The 25,141-nt window shown below is 44.7% G+C and overlaps 1 long non-coding RNA gene across 1 annotated transcript; it reads left to right on the forward strand.

The window, feature by feature from the left end:
- The first annotated feature begins 2 nt into the window (after positions 1-2).
- Positions 3-22,147, forward strand: LOC140453320 (uncharacterized). Its single transcript, XR_011952357.1, has 3 exons — positions 3-107; positions 10,634-10,759; positions 21,771-22,147. It is a non-coding gene; the product is annotated as an uncharacterized lncRNA (long non-coding RNA).
- The last annotated feature ends 2,994 nt before the right edge of the window (positions 22,148-25,141 follow it).

Below are 25,141 nucleotides of genomic sequence, written 5' to 3' on the forward strand. Positions count from 1 at the left end.
AAGTCCCAGCTGCTGGGTGTTTCGTCCATGACGACATTGAAGATGTTTGGTCAGCCAGAGAGACAAAGTGCAGGGAAATCTGGAGTCTACAATAAATCTGCAGTGAGGTAAGGTCACTCACAGTGCACAGAGCAGGGAGCAATGAGAGGGCTCCAAACATCGGTTAACAAGACATGACATCGATACAGTGCTGGAGGGGGAGCACAGTACAGACACACCCCAGGCTCAATCACTGCCCCTACTTTAACTTACTTTGTACTGAGTCAGCATCGGGAGTGTCACAGTTATCGATCCAGGGCTCTGCTGTCTTAGTGAGCATCAGTATAATAGAGAGGAAAGCAGGCCTCCCACGAGAGGGTGGGACTGCTGCCTGGGGTCATTCTGTTCTGCGCTCCCTCTCTATGTCATGTCTCTATGTCATGTCTCCTTGACCAGTGTCTTCAACAGTGTGTAACTCCTACATCCGTTCCAGTCCCTGTAACCTCCTCCCTTCCCTTTCGTCCCTCCACATATTTGAAATGTACTGCATTCCAGCCTACCATCCCTGTCTCTGTAACTTGCTTCAGTGTCTACACCATGCCTTATCTCAGTAGTCTCCTCCTCCAACAACTGGAGACCGAGTCATGAGGCACGGAAACAGAACTTATGGTCCGAATAAGCCGTGCTGACCAGGATTACCAAACTGAACAAATCGCTTCAGCCTGTGTTTGGCCCATATCCATTCAAACCTTTCCCTCTCCATGTAGCTGCCCAAATGTCTTTACCATGTTGCAATTGTTCTTGTTTCTCCATGTGCCCCTGGCAATTCGTTCTGTCTATGCATCACACTCTGTGGATAATGTTGGCCCTCCGCTCCCTCTTTAAATCCTTGCTCTCATTCCTCCCATTTATGCCCTCTAGTTTTGGACTCACCTACCCTTGGCTATTCACCTTACTCAGGGCCCGCAAGGTTTTGTAAACCTTGATAAGTTCACCCCATAGCCTCCTCTGCCCAAGGGAAATATTTTGGACAATGTTACAAATATCTCCAACTCATATAGCAAAGTGCAGGCCAATGAAGGAAAGTGTACCAAATGCTGCTTTCTCCTGTGATGCCACTTCCAAGGAACAATGTAACTGTAGCCCTTGGTCTCTCTCTGTTCGACAACACTGCCCAGGGCCCTGCCATTGACTATGTTAGTCCTGCCTGGTTTGTCTTAACAAAATCCAACATCTGAATTCAACTCAATCTTTCATTCCTTGGTCCACTGCCCCCCTTGGATGAGATCCCCTTTGATAACCCTATTTACTGCCCACTACACCATTAATTTGATCATCCATAAAATTACAAACAAAGGCTCCTCTATTCTCAACCAAATCGTTTATGTAGATGATTCACATCAGTGGACCCAGCCCTCATCCTTATGGCACACCGCTCGTCACAGGCTTACAGTCTGAACAACAACCCTCTCCCAACTCCCTCTGTCTCCAACTGTGAAGCCAATTTTGTATCCAGTTGGCGAGCTCTCCCTGATCCCATGTGATCTAACCTTACTAACCAGTATATTAAGCTAAACCCTGTCAAAGGCCCTTCTGGCGTTGGTGTAGACAATGTATGGTCACCACTTCTACGAAAACAATCAAGTTAGTGAGCCCTGAATTTGTCTGCACCATGCCCTGCTGACTATCTTTCATCAATCTTTGCTTTTCCAAATGAATGTGACCCCTGTCTGGCAGAATCACTTTCACAACTTACCCACCACTGACGTTGGGCTAATTGGTCTTTAGTTCCCTGGCTTTCCATTGCAGCCTTTCATAAATAATGGAATAAAATATATTCTTGTCATAGAACGATACAGCATGGAGACTGACCCTTCAGTTGGTACCAAACGTAACCTAAAACTAAACACATCCCAGCTGCCTGTTGCTGGCCCATATCCCTCTAACCCCTCCCTATTTCTGTACTTAATCAAATGTGTTTTAAACATTGTATTTGTACCCACATTCCCCCCTTCCTCAGGAAGTTTATTCCACTCACAAACCACCTTCTGTGTAACAATTAGCCCCCATGTCTTTTTTTTTAACATATCCCTCTTCTCACCTTAAAAATGTGGCCCTTCCACTTGAGACTCCCCCATCCTGTGGAAAAGGCAACTGCTATTAACTCTATCTATATCCCTCAACTCTTTCATAAACTTCCATCAGGCCATCTCTCATCCTCCAGGCTCCAGTGAAAAAAGACTGGCTGGATAGGCTTTTTTTCAGAACTCAAGACTTCCATACTCAGCCACATCCTGGTAAATCTCTTTTGAAACCCCTGAAGATTAATAATATCCTCACAATAACTGGGCGACCAGAACTGGACAGAGTACTGCAGAACAGGCCACACCAATATCTGTGCAATCTCAACATGATGTCCCAAATCCTACACTCAATGGACTGAGCAATAGTCAGGCATGCCAAGCAGTGCCTTGTCCATCCTGTGATGTAAACTTCAAGAATTATGTACCTGAACCCGGAGATCCCTCTGCTCTAAAACACTAAATGAGGCCCGAACATTAATTGTATAAGCTCTACCCTTGTTTGTTTTACCAAGTGCACTACCTCGCGTTTATTCAGATTTAATTCCATCCATGGTTTTTCAGCCCATTCAGCCATATTATCAAGATCCATTTTAGCAAACCTCCCTCACAGTCCACGATTCCACCCTCCAGTCTTCCAGCACATCACACTTGGCTGTTAATTGTACAAATACCTTTGCTCGCTGCTCCACAATTTCTTGCCTAGCATCCCACAATGTCCTATGATAAACTTAATGAGGTCATGGTGCTGTCCATACCTTTGTGTTTTAAAACCTCCAGCACCACCTCTTCTATAATATGCCCTCTTTTCAAGTCATAGAGATAAATACCATGGAAGCAGAGCCTTCGGTCCAACTCATCCATGCTGACCAGAAGATCTAAATGTATCCATCCCATTTATCAGCATTTGGCCCACGTACCTCAAAACACTTGTTATTGATATACCCAACCAGATACCTTTTAAATGTTATAATTGTATTTGTCTATGTTACTTTCTCTCTCAGCTCATTCCATACACGTATCACCATGTGATTGAAAAAGCTGTCCCTTCAGTCCCTTTGAAATCTTTCCCCTCTAACCTTAAACCTATGCCCTCTAGGTTTGGACTCTCGAACCCCTGGAAAAAGACCTTGAAAGTTTACGCAATCCATACCCCTCATGTTTATATAAACCTCTGTCAGGTCACCCCTCAGTCTCTGATTCTCCAGTGACAGTAACCCCAGCTTATTCAGCAACAACCCGGGCAATATCTTGTAAATCTTTTCTGAGCAAATTCAAATTTCACAACGTCATTCCTATAGCAGGGTGACTGGAATTGCAGAGAACTCCATTTGCGGTCTAACATATTAATCTTGTTCCCTGAATTCCCCAGTCTTTCTCAACAGTAAGTTCTGGAGTGAAAAAATTGTTTAGGGTCTTAGGAAGTATGCTGCAGTTCCACACATCGATGGCCTCATTGATCTTTAAGGGCCCTTATTTTGTCTCGAGTTTCTCTTTTACACTTAATATATTTATACAATCACTTTTGGATTCTCCTTATGCTTCTCTGCCGAGGCTATTTCATGTACCCTTTCTGCATTCCTGATTTCCACCCAAAGTGTATTCCTACAGCCCCTGTGATCCTCGTGGATTCCCTGGATCCAGCTGACATGTGCCCCCTTTTCCTTGACCAGACTCTCAACAGACAGTCAGTGTTTCCGAATGCTGTCAGCATTGACCTGCACACAAACAGGAAAATGCTGGCACTGAAGGCTCAATTTATCTCACTTTTAATATATTCTCATTTGCCAGATTTCGCTTTCCCTGTAAATAGACTCTCCAATCACCTTTTGAAAGTTCCTGGCTGATACGGTCAATATTAGTCTGGCCCCATTTTACAATTTGAACTTGTGGACCAGGCCTGTCCTTTTCCATAGCCATTTTCAAACTCATACAACTGCCTCAGTCCCTTTCCCTACCTTGTTTCCCAAGTGGAGGTCAGGTTTTGCCCGTTTCTCTTTTCAGTCCATTTATATATTGATTGGGAGTTTTCTGGAACGCAATTACCAAATTCCTCCCTTGCAAATGCTGAACACTGGCAGTCCCAGTCTCAGTTTGGAAAGTTTAAAAACCCCTGCCAGAACAGCCCTATTATTGTGATCGATATTTGAGATCTCCTGAAATATTTGTTTCTCAGTCTGCCACGGATTATTCGGGGTCAATAGGACAATTGTGTCAGAGTGATGACCCATTCTTATTTCTCTGTTCCACTAACATAGCTTCACTGGGCAATCCCACAGGAATATCCTCTCGACGTACTGCTGTGATTATTCTTGCAATCGAAGCCCACCACCACACATCCTGTCTTGCCTCCCCTTCGATGCTTCCTGCAGTCCCTCTACCTTGAAACAATGAGTTGCCAGTCCTGTCCCTCCCTCAGCTGTGTTTCTGTAATAACTATAATATCCCAGTCCCATGTTCAAATCCATGTCCTGAGTTCATCTTCCTTAGCTGTCTGGCCCCTTGCACTGAAATAAATGCAGTTTAATCATCGGTTTTCCCCTATTCTCTGCTATGTTCTTGCCTGCCTTGTCTGTTGAAATTGCTGTCTTTAACTTGTGCAACAGTCTCAATCTTCTTTCTGACCTTACGAGTGTTTAAGGTCCAACACCCTGCCAGATTAGATTATATCCTCTCAAGCAGCTCTAACAATTCGCCCCACCAGGATATGGGTCCCCCTCCTGCTCCCAGTTCAGGTGCCTTCCCTACCCAGTCCACCTGTCCTGACACCTTTAGGGATATTTGGATTGTCCACTCAGGTCCCTGTGTTCCTTAATAGTCGGCAAGAACCAACCATTCATTATGTCTGCCCTTCGCTTATCATACCTCCCACAGGGTATGACCTCACATTGATCAGAACTAAACTCTGCTCAGATTATCATCTGATGGTCATCAGACTGTAGCGAGAGACTATCCCCCTCACTGTGAACAACATCTTCATCTTTCATATCGTCTGCAAACCTATGAATGATAACCTTTGCTTTCACATCGAAGTTATTATTCGACAGACTAACCAACAATGGTTCCTGCACAGATCCCTGTGGTACACCCGCTGGTGAAAGAATTTCAAACACGAAGAGATTTATCCACGAATTTTGTATCCAATTTACCAACTTGCCTTGAATCCCAGTGGCTCTTCCCTTTTGGACCAGCCTTCCATGTGGGACCTTGTCAAAGCCCTTATTCAGGTCCACGTAAACCACATCATCTGCACTGCCCTCATCAATATTTTGAGAGATCATTTAAAAAAACACGCAACTGAATTCCTCAGACAGTATCTTCCTCTGCCAAATCCGTGATGACTCAGCCGAGTTAATCCCTGCCTTTTCAAGTGTTGATTCATCCTCAGAATTGTTCCCAGAAATTTCCCTCCCCCTGCTGTCAGACTATCTGCTCTGTAATTACCTGACCTATCCCTGCTGCCCTTCCTGAACAAAGGACCCACATTAGATATCCCCCAGTCATTCGACACTTCACCTGTGTCCAGCAAAGTATTAAATATATCCACCAGGGCCCCAGCAGTCTCCTCCCTTACCTCCCATAGCAGCCTGGGATACATTTCTTTGGGCTCTGGGGATTGCTCCACCTTTATGCCTGTGAAGACATTTAATACTTGCTCCTTATTGATCTTACCATGTTGTAGAACCTCACCATCCCAACTGAAATCCCCGGCTAAAATGTCTTTCTCCTGTGTGAATACAGATGGGAAGTATTCATTGAAGACCTCACCTACTTCCTCTGGCTCCATGCACAGATTATTCCTTTGGTTTCTAATAGGCGCAACTATTTAACTAGTAATCTTCTTCCTCTAACTGTATTGATAAAATACCTTGTGGCCTTTTCTTAACAGTATCTCCCAAGGGTATTTCAAGCCCATTCTTTGCTCCTCATTTTTAAGGACCCCTTGCACTCTCTATACTTTTGAAGTGCTTCCCCTGTTTTCATCGCACTGTACTTACTTTATCCAGCTCACGATATCGCTTGACCAGTATTCACTGGAGTTACTGCCTTTGTCTTTCACTCTTCTCTTCTGGGAGCACACTAGTCCTGAATTTTCACTGTATCACTTTAACTTTCTTCCTTTATCCGAATATGAACCCAACTGCAAATAGTTCCTCCCAGTCTGTGTTTGCCAGATCCTGTCTCGTGATAGTGATAATGCCTAGTAACAGTAACATTCTAATGATTAGGGGGCTTCTCCAAATTTGGCACCTTCACTTCTGCACTCTCCTTATCTCTTTCTAAAATGACTTTGACACTTAGTGTTGTGTCCACTATCCCCAAAACGCTACAAAAATCCTTATGTCTGTCATCCTATCCAGCACCTACAACCCACTCTGTCTGTAACATCCAGCCCTTACTGATCTACCCTCCAGCCTCTCCAACACATGATATCACTGCAACCTTCTCCAGTCCCCACAGCACTTCTCCATCCTTTCATACAGCACCTCATTACCTCTAACTATTCAGAGAGTGTGGAGGCATGGGATACAGGGAAACCTATCTGTCTGGATGCAGAATTCCTGGCCTATAGAAGACAGAGGGTGATGTTAGATGGAAAACATTCAGCCTGGAGTTCGGTGACCAGTCGTATTCTGCAGGGATCAGTTCCCGGAACCATGCTCTTTGTGATTTTTGTAAATGACTTGGATGTGGGAGTGGAAGATTGGGTTAGTAAGTTTGCCAATGACACAAAGATTGTTGGAGTGGTGGGTAATGTGGAGATCTGTTGCTGGTTGCAACGGGGCATTGACATGATGGGGAGCTGGGCTGAGAGGTGGCAGAAAGAGTTCAACCTGGAAAAGTGTGAAGTGATTCGTTTTGGAAGGTCGATCTTGAATTTAGAATATTGGGTTAAAAGTAGGATTCTTGGCAGTGTGGAGTAACAGTGGTATGTTTGGTTCCACGGCCATAGATCCCTCAAAGTTGCCACACAGGCAGATAGGGTTGTTAAGAAGGAATACGTTGTGTTGGCTTTCATTAGCTGGGGGATTGAGTTTCAGAGCCGTGAGGCTATGCTGCAGCTCTATGGAGCTCTGCTTAGACCACACTTAGATATTACATTCAGTTCTGGCTCTCCCCCTCAGGAAGGATTTGGAAGCTTTAGAGATGGTAAAAAGAAGATTTACAAGGATGCTGCCTGTACTGGAGGCATTTCTTATGAAGAAAGGTTGAGGGAGGTAAGGCTTTCCTCATTGGAGTGAAGAAGGATGAGGGACGTCTTGGTAGAGGTGAACAAGATAATAAGAGGTGCAGACACAGTGAACTGTGATTATTTTTTCCCCCATGGCAGAAATGGCTATCAGAAGGGAGTATAATATTAAGGTCACTGGAAGAAGGCTAAGGTGAGATTTCAGAGTTTGGTTCTCCACAGAGTGGTGGGTGTGTCGAATGTACTGCAGTGGAGGTAGTAGAGTTAGATACATTAGGGGCATTTAATAGACTCTTGGAAAGGCACATGGATGATAGTGCAAAATGAAATGTATATAGGTTAGTTTGATCTTGGAGGAGGATAAAAGGTCGGCAGAACATTGAGGGCTCAAGGGCCTTATACTGTACTGTTTTATGTTCTACGTTCCGTATGGAAAACTGGGTAATATGTTCTGATCAAGGTAAAAGGATACGGCATCCAGGAGGAGCTAGTCAACTGGATATACAATTTACCTCAAGGTCGGAGACAGAGGGTAGTTGGAGACATTTTGTTTTTCTGACTGAGGGTGTTTGTCATTTGAATAATTGATTTGGCTGAGAATATTAGTTTCCTGGTAAATACGTTTGTAGGTGGCACTAAAATTGGTGATATACTGGACAGTGAAGAAGGTTAACTATGATAAAACAGGATGAACAGTCCTGCTGGGATAGTGGGCTGAAGAATAGCAGATGGAGTTTAATTAGATAAATGTGACGTGTTCCATTTTGGTGAAACAAGCCATGGCAGGATTGTACAGTTAATGTTCGGGCCCTGGGTAGTGTTGTCAGTCAGCGAGCCAGAGATGCAGGTACACATTTCTTTGAAAGTGGTGTCACAGGGAGACAGGCTGGTGAAGCAGGCGTTTGGGATGGTTTCCTTCATGGGTCACAGCATTGAGAGTAGGAGTTGGGATGTCATGTTGTAGTGGACACTGGTGAGGTCACCATAAAAGCATTGCTGATCAGGAGGAGAAATACATCTGGTTCACTTACATCCTTTAGGGAAGGACATCTGACATTCTAACCTGGTCTGGCTGTCATGTTACTCCAGGCCCACAGCAATATGGCTGATTTGGAGCTGCCCTCTGGGTAATTAGCAGTGGGGCAAAGAATGCTGGTTCTGGTAGTGACACCCACATCCCATGAATGAATAAGTTAAATACATATGTCCCTCCATTCCTCTGTGAACCCCTCCAGCTGCAGCAATCCATACTGGCTTTGTAACACCATTCAGGCCCTGACCACTCTCTGTAACACTCTCACCACCTCCAGCACCTTCACCTCTCCCTGTTCCTATCATCTCATCAAACCCTGACAATGATTTCCCTTCTCACTGCCCCCCTCCTGCTAGCAAACAGTTCACAATCGCTCTAACACTTACTGCATAAACACTGTCTCACTTTAGAATTGTTTGTACTTTTTGGTGATCTTCTAAGCCTGATAATCTAATAAAATCCATTTGTCCTGAGTGAGGGACAGCAGGAAATTTCTTGCTGAGGTTTTGACTGTTTCAATGGAATGTCCTTTTGTTGATTGTTGTACACCATTCTTCAAGTGTTTTCAACTGTTTGCTTACAGACACACATTCTAGTCTGTTCATCCTGTTAACCCTTGGTCAGTCCTCCTCTCAAACCCATGTAAATGGGCTATTTTGTTTCACATTGTGTCTTGTCCATTCTGTGATTCATGTTAAAGCTTTAGAATTAATTAAATTTCACTTTATCCCAGTTTCCCAGAGGATCTCTCTGTGTGCCATTACTCATTCACTCAGCTTCATCAGACAACAGTCGCTCTGAGATAGCTGCGTCCTTCGCCAGTTGCACAATGTGATATTCAAAGAAACACCGATGGGAAAAAAAAATTCTCCTCTTCGAAAATCACTCTTGTCAGTGTGATTGTGCTAGATTATGCGAATATTGAAGTTTCCCAAAATTATCTCAATGCCTTTGTTAAAAATTCCAATGAGTTCCGGTTTAATGCAATGATGACCAAGGAAATCCTGTTCGGTGGCTAAAACTGTTCTGCTGCTTGTGACCTTGGCAAGTAGTAGCCAGAATTTACATTCAGACAGATTCTACTTCATGATCTGTGGCCAAATACTTTCTCTGTAATGCCTTTGTTACCCATGTCTGTCAGCGTTACCCAACCGTCCTTTCCCATTCTGCCTTAGACCCCGCAAGATTGTGAACCATTGAATATTTATGTTCCACCTTTTGTTCGTCCTGTAACCATGTCTCTCTAGTGTCTAAATCCCATTTATCTCTGTGTCACAAATCCATCTACCTTATTGAAAATACTTTGTCCATTCCAAAATAAAACATAATTTAATCTTTCCCATAATCTCCTGTCACAAACCTGATGTACAGTTTTAGTTAAAGTTTTTCCATCCTGTTCCTGTCTGCTTGACTTCAGTCACATTCCCATGCTGTTCTGATGCTTCACTTTTTCTCTTTGGATTTGGAAAGCTCCTTTCACTTGAACCCTGTCCCTGCATCCTCTCTATCAGTTTAAAGATCTGTCCATAAACCTGCCAACATAATTACCAACACTCCGTTCTCATCATGCTTCCATCGGGTCCCAGTACAATGGGATTGTTTTTATTTACTTGTGGGATATGGGTGTCTCTGGCTGACCAGCCTTTCTTGCCCAGCCCTAGCTGCCTTTGAGTTGAGTAACTTGCTCGGCCATTTCAGAGGGAAATTGAGAGACAAACACTTTATTGTGGGTATGTCGTGCAGACCACGTGAGGATAGGCAGATGTTCTTCTCTAAAGGACCAGTGTCTTTTTGATGAACAAAGATTATTTTGGACATCAGCAATGGTTTCATACTTATTCATGAATTTGTAATTGCAAGTTGTTTTTAATTATTGATTTAAACTTCCCCCATTTCTGTTGGTGGGATTCAAACCTGTCTCCCCTGATCATTAGCTGAGGTTTGGGAGACATGCTCTAGCAATAATACCACTCGGCCATCACTTCACCTGCTCACAGGTTGCTCATTCCTGATCGTTAATGCCAGTGCATACTGAAGCAAAACCCGTTCTTCCTACACAATTATTTGATACTGACATCTTCAAGCAGTCTGGTGATATCACTCAGTCTCTCTCCATGTGGTATCCCTCACTGTGTGGGTCTAATTGCTACCTCTGTCAGTGTCTCTCACTCTTGCAGCTACTCCAGATCCTGATCCAATAGAATTCTCCACTCCAGAGAGGTGAGGCAGAACAGGCTAAGGATCCAGACTTGGATTTTCCAGATCTCTGTGTGACTTAGTGCCATTCTGTATGTGTAACCCTCAATTCATCCGTCTAACATCCCATTCTGTCTATTTCTCTGTCTCCAGTAGGTTCCTGACTCAATAGACTTCCCATCTGCTGGGTGTCCCGTCCATCACCACATTGAATATAGTTGGTCAGCCAGAAAGACAAAGGGAAGGGAGATCTGGAGTCTTCAATAAATCCTGCATAAGGTAAGATCACTCACAGCCCACAGAGCAGAGAGCAAGAGTGGGCTCCAAACATCGGCTAACAAGACATGACATAGATACAGTGCTGGAGGGGGAGCACAGTACACACACCCCTCAGGCTCAATCCCCACCCCTGGGCGGCACGGAGGCACAGTGGTTAGCACTGCTGCCTTACAGCACCAGAGACCTGGGTTCAATTCCCGCCTCAGGCGACTGACTGTGTGGAGTTTGCACATTCTCCCCGTGTCTGCGTGGGTTTCCTCCGGGTGCTCCAGTTTCCTCCCACAGTCCAAAAATGTGCAGGTCAGGTGAATTGGCCATGCTAAATTGCCCATAGTGTTAGTTAAGGGGTAAATGTAGGGGTATGGGTGGGTTGCGCTTCGGCGGGGCGGTGTGGACTTGTTGGGCCGAAGGGCCTGTTTCCACACTGTAAGTAATCTAATCTAATCTAATCTAATCTACTGTAAGTTCTGTTGTACTAAGACTCATTACTCTGCAACACTGTATCTGTGGCATGTCTTGTGCACCAGTGTCTTCAATAATTTGTAACTCCTATAACAGTTCCTGTCTCTGTAACCTCCTCCCTTCCCGATAGCCCCTGCACATATTTGAAATGTACTGCATTCCAGACTACAATCACGATCACTGTGACTTGCTACAGTGTCTATCACATGCCTTATCTCCTCACCCAATAACTGGAGACAGAGCCATGCAGCATGAAAACGGTTCCTTGGGTCCAACTAGTCCATGCTGACCAGAGTCCCTGAACAAGTCATGTTTCCCTGCACTTGACCCATATCCCTTCAAACCTTCTCCTCTCCATGTACCTGCCCAAATGTCTTTTACATGTTGTTATTGTACTTTTCTCTACCACTTCCCCTGGCAACCCATTCCATGCCTGCACCATCCTCCGTGTGAAAAATGTTCTCCTCCAATCCCATCTAAGTCTTTCCTCTCCCATCTCATATTTGTGCCCTCTAGAACACAGATCATGACAGTGCAGTACTGGCCTTTCAGCTCTCGATGTTGCGCTGACCTGTGGAACTAATCTGAAGCCCAAGTAGCTAACACTAGTCCATTCTTGTCCATATGCCTATCCAATGACCATTTAAATGCCCTTAAAGTTGGCGAGTCTACCACTGTTGCCGCCAATGCATTCCATGGCCCGGCTATTCTGAGTAAAGAACCTACCTCTGGCATCTGTCCCATATCTATTTATTAATATTAGTATCTACCTCAATTTACTGTCTCCCCTCGCATTAGGCATCGCGATCCAAGACAAAAGGCTCTCACTGTCCAACTCATCTAACTCTCTGTTTATGTTATATGTCTCAATTAATTGGCCTCAAATGTCTTCTCACGAACAGAAACAGATTCAAGTCTCTCAGCGTTACTCGTAAGTCCTTCACTCCAGACCCGGTAAAATCTTAGTAAGTCTCCTCTGAACCCTATCCAAATCTTCAACATCCTTCCTGTAATGCGTTAGTCTGAACCATAGTCAAAACTCCAAATGCGGCTGCACCAGAGTTTTGAACAGCTGCAGCATTATCTCATGGTTCTGAAACTCAATCCCTGTACCAATAAAAGCTCACACGCTGAATGCCTTCTTAATAACTCTTTCAACCTGGGTGGCGACTTTCAATGAATCCATGTACATAGACACAGTGATCTCTCTGTTCATCTGCATTACCAATATCTGCTTTACCCACATTCACCTGTTAGGTCACCTTCTCAAATACGTCAATAAGGTTTGTGAGGCATGACCTACCCTTCACAAAACCGTGCTGACTATCCCTCATCAACGTATTCACCTCCAGATGATTGTAAATGCTAGCCTCTTTTACAAGCCTTTCCAACACTTTACCCAGAATCGGAGTAAGGCTCACAGGTCTATAATTACCCAGGGTTGTCTTTACTTCCCTTCTTGGTCAAGGGGTCAACATTTGCTATCCTCCAGCCATCTGGCCCTATTCTTGTACATAATGATGACAAAAAGATCAAAGCCAAAGGCTTGGCAATCTCCTTCCTGGCTTACCAGAGAATCCAAGGATCAATCCTATCTAGTGCAAGGCACTTACAAATTTTAACACTTTCCAGAATTGCTAACACCTTCTCCTTTTGCAGTTCAATCCCATCTATTTATGGACCCCACTACACTGGGGTAAAGACGTTGGCTAATCAACTTTCCTGTACCCTTCATGGTTTTCTAAACCTTGATAAGGTCACCCCTCAGCCACCTCCACCCAATGGGAATGAGAAAGACAATGATATAAATATCCCTGCTCATGTCCCTGGCACTACATTGTCACAATGTTCTGGGATACACTTGTTTAGGACCTAGGGCTTTCTCTCCCTTTCTGTTCTAAGACCTCCAGTGCCACCTCTTCTGTAATAGGGACTCTTTACAAGCCATCACTGTTTCTTTCCTTTGTTTCCTAGTTTTTGTTCACAGTACGTTCTGACATGAAATGCTCATTTTGGCTCTTGCCCATCTCCTGTGGTTCCACACATCGATGGCCTCACTGATCTTTGAGGGGCCCTAGTGTCTCTCCAGTTGCTTTTTTGTACTTTTGTGCTGTAGAAAACTCGTTGCATTCTCCTTTACCTTATCTGCCAAAACTATCTCATCCCCCCCACCCCCATGTTACTTTCCAGCTTATTCAGCCTCTCCGTTTCTGTCACACCGTATCAGTAACATCTTCATCAATCCTTGCAGCATTTACAGTTTCGGAAAATGCTTCCTAAATCAGGATGATCAGCATTCTACGCAGTATTCCAAAGCTGTGCTGACTATCCCTAATCAATCCTTGTCTTTGGAATGCATATAACTCCTGACCTGCAGACTTGCTTCCAACAATGTATGCACCACTGACATCAAGCCAATTGGTGTTGATGTCCGTGGCTTTCCCTCGTAGCCTTTCCTAAGCACTGGCACAACATTAGCCCCCCTCCAGGCTCCCTGGAGACACTGATAACTTCCAGCTATCAGTGATAGAAAAATCTCTTTTTGGGACTCCCCAATTTCTTCCTGAGCTTCTCACAATATCCTGAGATATACTTCATTAGTTCCCAAGGACTTGTCTCCCTTATATGCATTTTAATACCTCTTAGTACCTCCTGTTATCTGGAGTCTTTTGAAGACATCACATTTTTTCCCCCTGACTTCACCAGTCTTCCTCCACAGTAAGTTCAAACATGACATTTTCGTTTAGTATTTCACCCATCTCCTGTGGCTGGCTCCATTAATCTTCAAGGAGCCGTATTCTCCCCCTAGTTAATCTTGTGTTGTTAATATACATGTAGAATCAATTTGGATTTTCCTCAGCCTGATTTGCCAAAGCTTTCTCAGGTCCCCTTTGGGCCCTCGTGATTTCCCTCTTAAATGTATTACTCCACCCGCAATGTTCTTCAATGAATTCCCTTAATCCAGCTGGCTATATGTGACATGTGCCCACTTTTGTTGACCAGAGCCTCAATACCCCCCCTTATCCAATGTTTCCTACTTGTGTCAGCATTGTCATTCACACTAACAGGAATATGATGGCCCTGACCTTTCATTTTATCTCTCTTTTGAAAGTTTCCCACCTGCCTGACGTCCCTTTACCTGCAAATATCCTCCACAATCAATTGTTAAAAGCTCTTGAAGCAAGGCCAGTATTGATCTTTAACTTGTGGATCAGGCTTATCCTTTTCCATCGCTATTTTCAAACTAATAGAATCGTGAGAACTTTGCGAAAGTGTTGCCCCACTAATGACTCAGTCCCTTTCCTTTCCTTGTTTCCCAAGGGGAGGTCAGGTTTTCCCCCTTTCTGCAGTCTGACCATTTACATTCTGACTGAGACAGTTTTCTTAAATATGACAAACAAATTCTTCGCACCCAAGCTCTGAACACTCTAGCAGTCCGGGTCTTGGTTTGGAAAGTTAAACTCCCCGACCATTACAATCCTATCATTTTTATAGATCTCTGAGATCTCCCGACATATTTGCTGCTCAAATTCCCGCTGACTACTGCGGGCCTGTAGTACAGTCATATCAAACTGATGACCCATTCTCATTTCTCAGTTGCACCATTATGGCTTCACTGGGCGTTCTCTGGAATATCCTCTGGAAGTCCTGCTGTAATGTTTTCATTGATCAAAAACTCCACTCCCCCTTCTCTCTCACCTCCTGTTCTCTCCATCCTGTAGAATCTGTACCCTGGAACATTGAGCTCCCAGTCCTGCCCCTCCCTCAGCTGTGTTTCTGTCATACTATGGTACCCCAGTCCCATGTTCCCGTCCATGCACTGAGTTCATCTGCCTTAACTGTTAGGCTTTTTACTTTGGAATAAATGCACTTTAATGAATCATTTTTCCCTCTATTTAAATTCCTGTCTTGAAATTCTGTCCCAGCCTCAATCTTCAGACTGTAGCCTGAGACCATCTCCCTCACTGTGGACAACACCCTCACCTTCACGTCAGCTGCAAACTTACTAATGATACCTTCTGCTTTCACATCCAACTCATAAATGTATATAATACTGTACAAAATAATGAGAGGAATGCATAGAGTAAATAGCCAGAGACTTTTTTCCCCAGGGCAGGATTGACTGGTACGAGAAGTCATAGTTTGAAGATATTAGGAGGGAGGTATAAAGGAGACATCAGAGGTAGGTTCTTTACGCAGAGAGTTGTGAATGCATGGAATGCGTTGCCAGCGGTGCTGGTGGAAGCGAAGTCATTGCGGACATTTAAGCGACTGCTGGACATGCACATGGATAGCAGTGAGTTGAGGGGCGGCACGGTGGCACAGTGGTTAGCACTGCTGCCTGATAGCGCCAGAGACCTGGGTTCAATTCCCGACTCAGGTGACTGTCTGTGTGGAGTTTGCACGTTCTCCCCGTGTCTGTGTGGGTTTCCTCCCACAGTCCAAAGATGTGCAGGTCAGGGTGAATTGGCCATGCTAAATTGCCCGTAGTGTTAGGTAAGGGATAAATGTAGGGGTATGGGTGGGTTGCGCTTTGGCGGGTCGGTGTGGACTTGTTGGGCCGAAGGGCCTGTTTCCACACTGTAATATAATCTAATCTAAGGGTCCGTAGGTTAAGTTACTATATTTTACATTTGGATTAAATCTCAGCACAACTTCGTGGGCCTATGGGCCTGTTCTGTGCCGTACTTTTCGATGTTCTATTTTCTATAATAAACAGCAATGGTTGCTGCACAGATCCCTGTGGTACACCCGCTGGTGAAAGAATTTCAAACACAAAACTTACCCTCCACCGTTGTGGATCCAGGTTGCCAAATTGCCTTGGATCCCATTGGTCTGTTGGACCTGCATTCCATGAGGGACTTTGTCAAGCTCCTTAATGAACTCCATGTAACCTACATCTTCTGCACTGCCCTCATCAAAATCCTCAATCATAATTTCAAACAAAAATCTCAGCTGAATTTGGGACAGGATCTTTATCAAATTCGTGATGAGTATCCAAAATCGATCTCTGCCTTTCCAAATGTTGATTCATTCTGTCAATCAGAATTGTTTCTAATGATTTCCCTACCCCTGCTGTCAGACTCTCTGCTCTGTAATTACCTGGCCTATCCCTGCTGCCCTTCTTGAATAAAGGAACCACATTAGCGATTCTCCAGTCATTCAGCACTTCACCTGTGGCCAACAAAGTATTAAACATATCCATCAGGGCCCCAGCAATCTCCTTCCTTACCTCCCATAGCAGCCTGGAATACATTTCATTGGGCACTGGGGATTCCTCCAACTTTATGCATGTGAAAAAATGGATCATGTTCGAGAAACTTGCCATCCCAACTGAAATCCCCGGGTACAATGCCTTTCTCCTGTGTGAATACAGATGGGAAGTATTAATTGAAGACCTCACCTACTTCCTCTGGCTCCATGCACAGATTGGTCCTTTAGTTTCCAACTCTTCCCTCAGTAATTTTCCTATCCTTACTATACTGCTAAAATACATTTATTTTTCTGGAGCCCAACTTGCAGTCCCTATACTTTTGAATGGCTTCACTTGTGTTTATTGCAGTGTATTTTCTTTATCAAACTCACAATATCACTTGATTAGTATTTGCTGGACTTGCTGTCTTTGCTATTCCCTCGTCAGGAACACACTGGCCCTGAACTCTCACTGCATCGCTTTAACGTACTCCCACTTTCCAAATATAGACCCAACTGCAGATAGTCCTCCCAATCTCTGTTTGTCAGATCTTCTCTATTGATAGTGATACTGATAGGAGATTCAGTTGTGAGGGGGACAGACAGGAGGTTGTGTGGCTGCAGAAGAGACCCCAGGATGGTGTGCTGCCTACCTGGTATGAGGGTCAAGGATGTCTCTGAGCAGTTACAGAACATTCTGAAGTGGCAGGATAAATATTCAGAGATTATTGTTCACATTGGTCCACATGACACAGTTAGTCAAAGGGATGGTATCCTGTGAAATACATACAGGGAGTGCGGAAAGAAGTTAAGAAGTATTACCTCAAGGGTTGTGATCTCCAGAATACTCCCAGTGCCACATGCCAATAAGGGTAGAAATAGAAAGATCGGCTAGATGGATACGTGGCTGAGGAGCTGGTGGAGGGGGCAGGGTTTTCAGTTCTTGGATCATTGGGATCTCTTCTGGGGTAGAGGTGACCTGAAAAAGGGGGGCAGGTTAGACTTGAACCAGAGGTGCACCAGTATCCCTGGGGGGAGATTTGTTTGTCTTACCCCAGAGGGTTTAAACTAGTTTGGCAGGGTTTTGGACGACCCATTGATCAGTCAAGGGAAAAATGCATCAGCCATCGAGAGCATGTTTTCTATCCAGGATATCTCGGGGCACAGTAAAGGGAGGGAAAAGACTTCTGGTTTAAAGGACATTTATTTCGAGTCATGAGACCTGACAGGTAAGGCAGACGAGATCAGAGCATGGATTGGCTCTGGGGACTAGGATATTATAACCATAACAGAAACATCGCTGGGAGAAGGCCAGGACTGGCAACTCAGTGTTCCAGGACACGGAAGCTACAGGCGTGATAGAAGGGCAAGTATGTGAGGAGGGGGAGTTGTCCCTTTTGGTAAGGGAGGACATAACAGTGCTGAGAGAGGATACTCTTTCGGGGTGATCAAATGAGGTCATATGGTTAGCATTTAGAATCAAAAAGGGGTTGGTCAGTCTGCTGGGATTGTGTTCTGGACCCACAAATAGCCAGCGGGTATGAGAGGAGAAAATGTGTAGAGAGATTGCAGGTACATATAGAAATAATGGAATAGTATTGGTTGGAGATTTTACCTTCCCCTAGATTGCCTGGACCACCCGGAGTGTAAAAAGTCCTGTATGGGGTGGAATTTGTCAAATGTGTCCAAGAAAGTTTCCGAGATCAAAATGGAGAGGGCCCCACTCTACTCAGGCAGCTGAAAACGAGACCTCCCCTCAGAAAACGAGTTCAGTCATTTACTGAAGTGTCAGTCGGTGAGCACTTTGGGTCCAATGACCACAACTGTCTTCGTTTTAACATAGTTATGGAAAAAGTTCAGGCAGGTCCACAGATTAAGGTCTTAATCTGGAGCAGGGCCAATTTTGGGGCTATTTGGCAGATTGAGCAGAGGTCGATTGGGTGAATTAAAAATCACACAACACCAGGTTATAGTCCAACAGATTTAATTCAAAGGACCAGCTTTCGAAATCCAGGTAATCATTCTTAAAGATGAAAACTTCAACTAAATGTGTTTGATATTACATTCCATGACACTGCAATCCTGTTGCTATAAATTCTGGGCATGTTTATTGAGCTCCACAACCACCTGCTGAAGGAGCAGCGCGATGAAACCCAGTGCCTCTAAATAAACCCGCTGGACTGTAAGCTGGGGTTGGGTGGTTTTTAACGTTGTCCACCCCAGTCCAACAGCAGCTCCTCCACATCATGCACCCATCCACTGGGTGAGTCTGTTTGAAGGAAATGGAATGACTGGCAAATGGGAGGATTTTAAAAGTGTGATCTCTGTTAGAGTGACGGGAAAAGCTGGCAGGTTTAGGGATCCCTGGCTGATGGAGGATATTGAGGCTCTGTTCAAGAAAAAGAAGGCGGCACACATTGTCTTCAATGTTTCCGTATCTACGTAACCTCTTCCAGTCCTAAAGACCCGATCACTCGGTGGAGACACAACAACCCTCTCAGGTCCCTGCAGCACTCCCGATCTGTCGAACCCACTGAAAGCCTGTGATTCTCCCGAACCAGTTCGGACAAGACTCACTCTCTGTGTAACATCATCCCATCGCTAACACCCACCTTTTCAATGTAAGCCCCTCCTGTATCTCCATCCATTTACTCATCTCTATAACATTCTCCAGCATTTACGCCCCTACTTGTGTAAATGTCACCCTCCCCTACAACCCTTCCCACTTTGACCATTCAGGAGGAGTTTCCTAATGCTCCCTTATCTGTGAAAATGTCTCCGACCAAAATTACTGCCCTTCTGGAAAATCTGTCAGACTCCACACTCTTCATATCTAAATAATCTGCAAAGTTAAACGTCCTATATCTGTAAACATCTTCAGTCACGACTACCCTCCATATCTCTGTTTGGTCCTCCAGTTTATACAATCCACTTTATCTCTGTAATCTGCTCCATTCACCGAAAATCCTCCCTGTCTGTGTGAACCGCTCCATCCGACTAACATCCTTCTCTCTGTAAGCTGCTCCATCCCTCCCAACCTCTCCATCTTCATGAACACATGTAGACAGTACAGCTCTCCACATTCCTGTAACATCCTGTGGCTCTATGTGCTCCCCGTGAAACCACCTCCAGTGCCCACAACCCTCCCAGTCTGGGTCGTCTTCTCCAGATCAGATCATTGCTGTCTCTGTTACCTCCGACAATCCTAGTAAACCCTTCGTAATGTGTCTATTCATTCAGATCCCATCCTCTCCAGCCTCCTGAAACCTCTTCCTGCCATCGGAACTCTCCCTATTTAAAACAAGGAACAGTACAGCACAGTACAAGCCCTTCAGCCCTCAGTTTTGTGCCAATCTTTTATCCTACTCTAAGATCAATTTAACCTGCAGACCATTGAAAGAACAAAGAAAATCACAGCACAGGAACAGGCTCTTCAGCCCGCTAAGCCTCCGCTGATCCAGATTCTATGTCTAAACCCTTCACCTATTTTGTGAGCATCTGCTCCCTGCCCATTCAGGCATCTGTGTGGATACATCTTAACTGACATTATCATTCCTGCCTGTTCCTCCTCCGCTGGCAAAGTGTTGCAGGCCCCCATCACTCTCTGCGTATGGGGGCCTGCCACGCATATCTGCCCTAAATCTTTCCTCTCTTACTGTGAACTCGTGACCCCTAGTAATTGAGTTTCGCACTCTGGGGAAAAAAGCTTCTTGCTATTCACCTTGTCTATAAATCCCATGATTTTGCAGACCTCAATCAGGTCCCCAATCAAACTTTGTATTTCTAATGAAAATAATCCAAAACTATTCAATCTCTCCAAATTGCTAGCGCCCTCTATGCCAGGCAACATCCTGGTGAACCTCCTCTGCACCCTCTCCAAAGCATGCACATCCTTTTGGTAATGTGGAGACCAGAACTGTACGTAATATTCTAAACCAAACTCCTAAGCAACTGTAACATGACCTGCCAACTCTTGTACTCAATACCCCGTCCAATGAAGGAAAGTATGACTTATGCCACCTTGACCACTTTACTGACCTGCGTTACCACCTTCAAGGAATAATAGACCTGAATACCCAGACATCTCTGTACATCAATTTTCCCCAGGACTTTTCCATTTACTGTGGGTTCACTTTTGAATTGGAACTTCCGACATGCATCACCTTGCATTTGCCAAGATTGAACTCCATCTGCCGTTTCTCTGCCCGCCTCTCCAATCCATTTATATTCTGTAGTATTCTCTGACAGTCCCGTTCACTGTCTGCTACTCCACTAATCTTAGTGTCATCTGCAAACTAATCAAGGAACCGATACCTTCTTCCAAATCATTGATATGTATCGAAAGCAACAGTGGTCCCAGCACGGATCCCTGTGGAATACCACTGGTCACAGGTCTCCATTTTGAGAAATTAATTTTGCTGTCATTCATGTGCCTATCCAAAATGTATTCAAATGTCCTAATGTATCTGACTCTACCACCAATACTGGCAATACATTCCACTCATCCACCACACTCTGTCTAAAGTACCTCCCTCTGACATCACCCCTCAACCTTCCTCCAATTACCTTACAATTTTGCCTCCAAGATATAGCCATTTTCGCAATTGGAAAAAAAACTCAGGCCACCCACTCTACGTATGCCTCTCATCATCTCATACACCTCTATCAAGTCACTTCTCATCCTTTTTTATTCCAAACAGAAAAGCCCTGGCTCCTCAACCTTTCTTCATAAGTCCTCCCCTCCAGTCCAGGCTGAATCTTGATAAATCTCCTCTGCACCATCTCCAAAGCTTCCACGTTTTTCCTGAAATGAGGCAACCAAAACTAAGCACAATATTCCAATCGTGGTCTAACCACAGGCTGTATCAAGCTGCAGCATAACCTCACAGCTCTTAAACTCAATCCCCTACTAAGGAAAGCTGACACATCATTGGCTTTCTTAACAACCCTAACAACTTGGTTGGCAACTTTGAAGAATCTCTGGACGTTGACCCCAAGAATTTTCTGTTACTCCTCACTGTCAAGAATCCTGGCTTTAACCTTGTAACATTTCTCTGCAGAATCCTTCAATCTTAAACCCTCCAGATTTTGGTATTTTCCTCCAGTCCCCACTACACTCTTAAACTGTGAAACCTCTTCCAGTCCCTACAATCCTCCTTAGCTCTGTATCCTCTGTAAGCATGCGGTGGTAGACGTGTGGTTTAGGCGATGGGTTAGAAATCCATTGGGGCTTGCCCACACAGGTATGAATCCAACAGGGCGGTGGGGTTGATTGGTGCAGGTGTTAGGAGATGTTCTCTAAAGTGCTCTGCGAGGAGATGAGGAAACTGATGCCTTCTCACATCTTGCTTCACAGAACATCTCCACGACACCTGAAAATCAACTCACCGCCCTGTGGCCAAACATTTGAACTCCCCCTCCCACTCTGCCGAGAACTTCGCCACTCCCTCACCACCTGAGGAAGGAAGAGAGAAGAACGTCTTATCTTCTGCCTTGGGACCCTTCAACCCCATGACATCAATGTGGACGTCACCAGTTTCCTCATTTCCCCTCCCCCCTTACCCGAGTTCCAACCATCCAGCTCAGCGCTACCCTCATGACCTGTCCCACCTGTCAATCTTCCTTCCCACCTATCCACTCCACCGTCCTCTCTGACCTAACAATCTTATCCCCATCAACAACCACCTATTGCACTCTCAGTGACCTTTCCCCCAACTCCCCTTCCCATTTATCTCTCCACCCCCGAGGCTCCCAGCCTCATTCCTGAGGGAGGGCTCCAGCCCAAAACATCGACTATCCTGCTACTCAGATGGTGCCTGACTTGTGCTTTTCCAGCAATACACACTCAACTCTGATCTCCAACATTTGTAGACCTCACTGTCTCCTCTTTATCAGATGAGCCAATGGAGTGAAGAGTGTCAGCTGGCGAGAAAGGCACAACAGAAGAACTTTTATTTATAAGGCTCCCTAGCAGCATTTCATTGTTCATCACTGCAATAAACAGGAATTTGTTGCAATTTGTAACAAAGACTCAAGGGAAAACAGTCGAGTGTCAGAGGCTGAGGGGGTGGCCTTATCGAGGTTTATAAAATCATGTGGAGCATGGTTAGAATAAACAGACAAGGTCTTTTTCCTGGGGTAGGGGAGTCCAGAACAGAAGGCATAAGTTCAAGTGAGAGGTGAAAGATTTAAAAGGGACCTAAGGGGCAAATATTTCACGCAGAGGGTGTTGTATGTACAGAATCAACTGCCAGAGGAAGTGGTGGAGGCTAGTATAGTTGCAACATTTAAAAGGCACCTGGATGGCGATATGAATAGGAAGGGTTTAGTGGGATATGGGCTAAATGCCGGTAAATGGGACAAGAATGGTTATGACATCTGGTCGGCGTGGATGAATTGGACTGAGGGGCTTATTTCTCAGCTGTATATCTCTATGACTGTATGACACTAATTGTTTTCCACTGTTCACTTACAACCATATATTTTAGCCGGTTTCCCCTGTTTACCTTGGTCAGTTCTCCACTCGCACTCATGTAATTGGCTTTGTTTCTGATGCTCGGGTGTGTTTTATGGTCACTTGAAAACTTGATAATCTCTTTGAATTCCACCATATTGCAATCTCCTGGAGGATCTCTGTGTTACATCACTCCTTCAGTCAGCTTCATCACTCAACGGTTGATCTGAGATAGTGACATCCCTAGCCATTTGCACAATATGTTACTCAAAGAAACACTGACAAAAACATTCAAACAGGAGCTTGCAGAATATCATTCTTGCCAGTGCGACTGTCCTAGATCATGCAGATATTGAAGTCTCTCAAAATTATCACACCACCTTTGTTACAAATTCCAACAAATTCCTGTTTATTGCAGTGATGAACAACGAAATGCTGCTAGGGAGCCTTAAAAATAAAAGTTCTTCTGTTGTGCTTTTCTCTCGTAGGACATAGAATTCACATTCAGGCTGATTAAGCCACATCATCTGAGGCCAAATGCTTTCTCTGTACTGCCGTTGTTCCACATCACTGTCAGGTGTTAGGCTCCTGCGCTCCTATTCGGCCTGAGATCCATTAAGGTTGTTTACCATTAAATATTTATGTTCCACCTTTTGTTCAAACTGTAATTATGACTGTCTGGTGACTAAATCTCAGCTATCTCTATGTCACTAGTCTATTAACTTATTGCAGATACTTTGGCAATTCCAGAAAAGAACATTATAATTTCCTCTTTCCCACAATGTCCTGTCACAAACCTATTCACTGATGTACAGTTTTAGTTCAACTCTGTCCCTTCCCGTTCCTTTCTGCTTGTCTTCAGCTCCATTCCCCATGCTGTTCCGATGCTTCACCTTTCGTCTCTGAATTTGGAAAGCTCCTTTCACCTGAACCCTATCCCCGAATCCTCTCTGTAAATAAACCTACTGACATGACTGGCCAGGATACTGCTCCCAGCAGGGTTAGTTTGAAAGCATTCATGGGATGTTGCTGTCTTTGGCTGGCCAGCACGTCATGCCCACCCCGAGCTGCCCTTGAGCTGAGTGGCTTGCTAGATCATGTCAGAGGGCAGTTGAGTGTCAGTCCCATTGTTGTGGGTCTGAATTCATATGTAGGCCAGACCAGCTGCCTACAACAGATTTCCTTCCTTAAAGGCTATTGAGTATTCACATGGGTATGCCTGACACCGGCATTAAATTCTGGATGAACAGTCTAGTGAGAGTAACACCAGACCATTGCCTGGCTCACTGATAGCTCCCTCATCCCTGAGTACTGATCCCAGTGCACCATGAATCAAACACTCTTCTTCCTGACTGTGGTTTGATCCTGATGCCTTCCTGCACTCTGGTGATATCACTCAGTATCTGTCCATTTGGTATCTGTCACTGTCAGGGTCTAATTCCTGTCTCTGACTCCACCTTTTGCAGCTACTCCAGATCCTGAGCCAACAGAATTCTCCACTTCAGAGAGTCCAGGCAGCACAGGCCAGAGATGGAGACTGGGATATTTCAGATCTCTGGGACTCAGTGTCATTCTCCATGTGTAACCCTCAATGCATCAGTCTAATTTCCCATTCTGTCTATTTCTCTGTCTCCTGTCGGTACTCAGGATATTCCTGACTCAGCAGAATTCCCAACCCCTATCTCGTCAATCACCTCATTGAGGATGGTTAGTCAGCCAGTGAGAGATGGAGTGTGATATCTGGAACCTTCAGTAAGTACTGCAATGAGGTACGATCACTTACAGTGAACAGAGCAGAGTGTATTTAAGGGATTGAAGTTTGATCCAGAAGACACAACACAGATACAGTGTTGAAGGGTGAACACAGACCATGAAGATTCCAGGCTCAATCCTCACCCTCTTGTTTACTTTCATCTCTGCTGTACTGAGCCTTCCTCTGACAATATAGGAAGTTCACAGTTATCAATCCAGGCCTGTGCTGTCTTAGTGAGGATCAGTACAACAGAGGGGAAAGCAGGCCTCCCTTAGGAAGGTGGTATTGAAACCTGGGATCTTTCTGTTCTATGTTCCCCTCTCACACTGTCTCTTGTCGTGTGATAGCGTCATACAGCAAAGAAACATACCTTTTGGTCCAACTCATCTGCACGGGTGTCTTGAATGCTTTTAATTCCCAGAAAATGTCTTATTTCTGTAACCTCCACCCCTCCCATAATCCTGCTATATATTTGAAACCTACTCCAATGCTGACGACTCTCCCTATTTGTAAATTGCTC

The sequence above is a fragment of the Chiloscyllium punctatum genome, chromosome 27, assembly GCF_047496795.1.
Source record: "Chiloscyllium punctatum isolate Juve2018m chromosome 27, sChiPun1.3, whole genome shotgun sequence".
Lineage (NCBI taxonomy): Eukaryota > Metazoa > Chordata > Chondrichthyes > Orectolobiformes > Hemiscylliidae > Chiloscyllium > Chiloscyllium punctatum.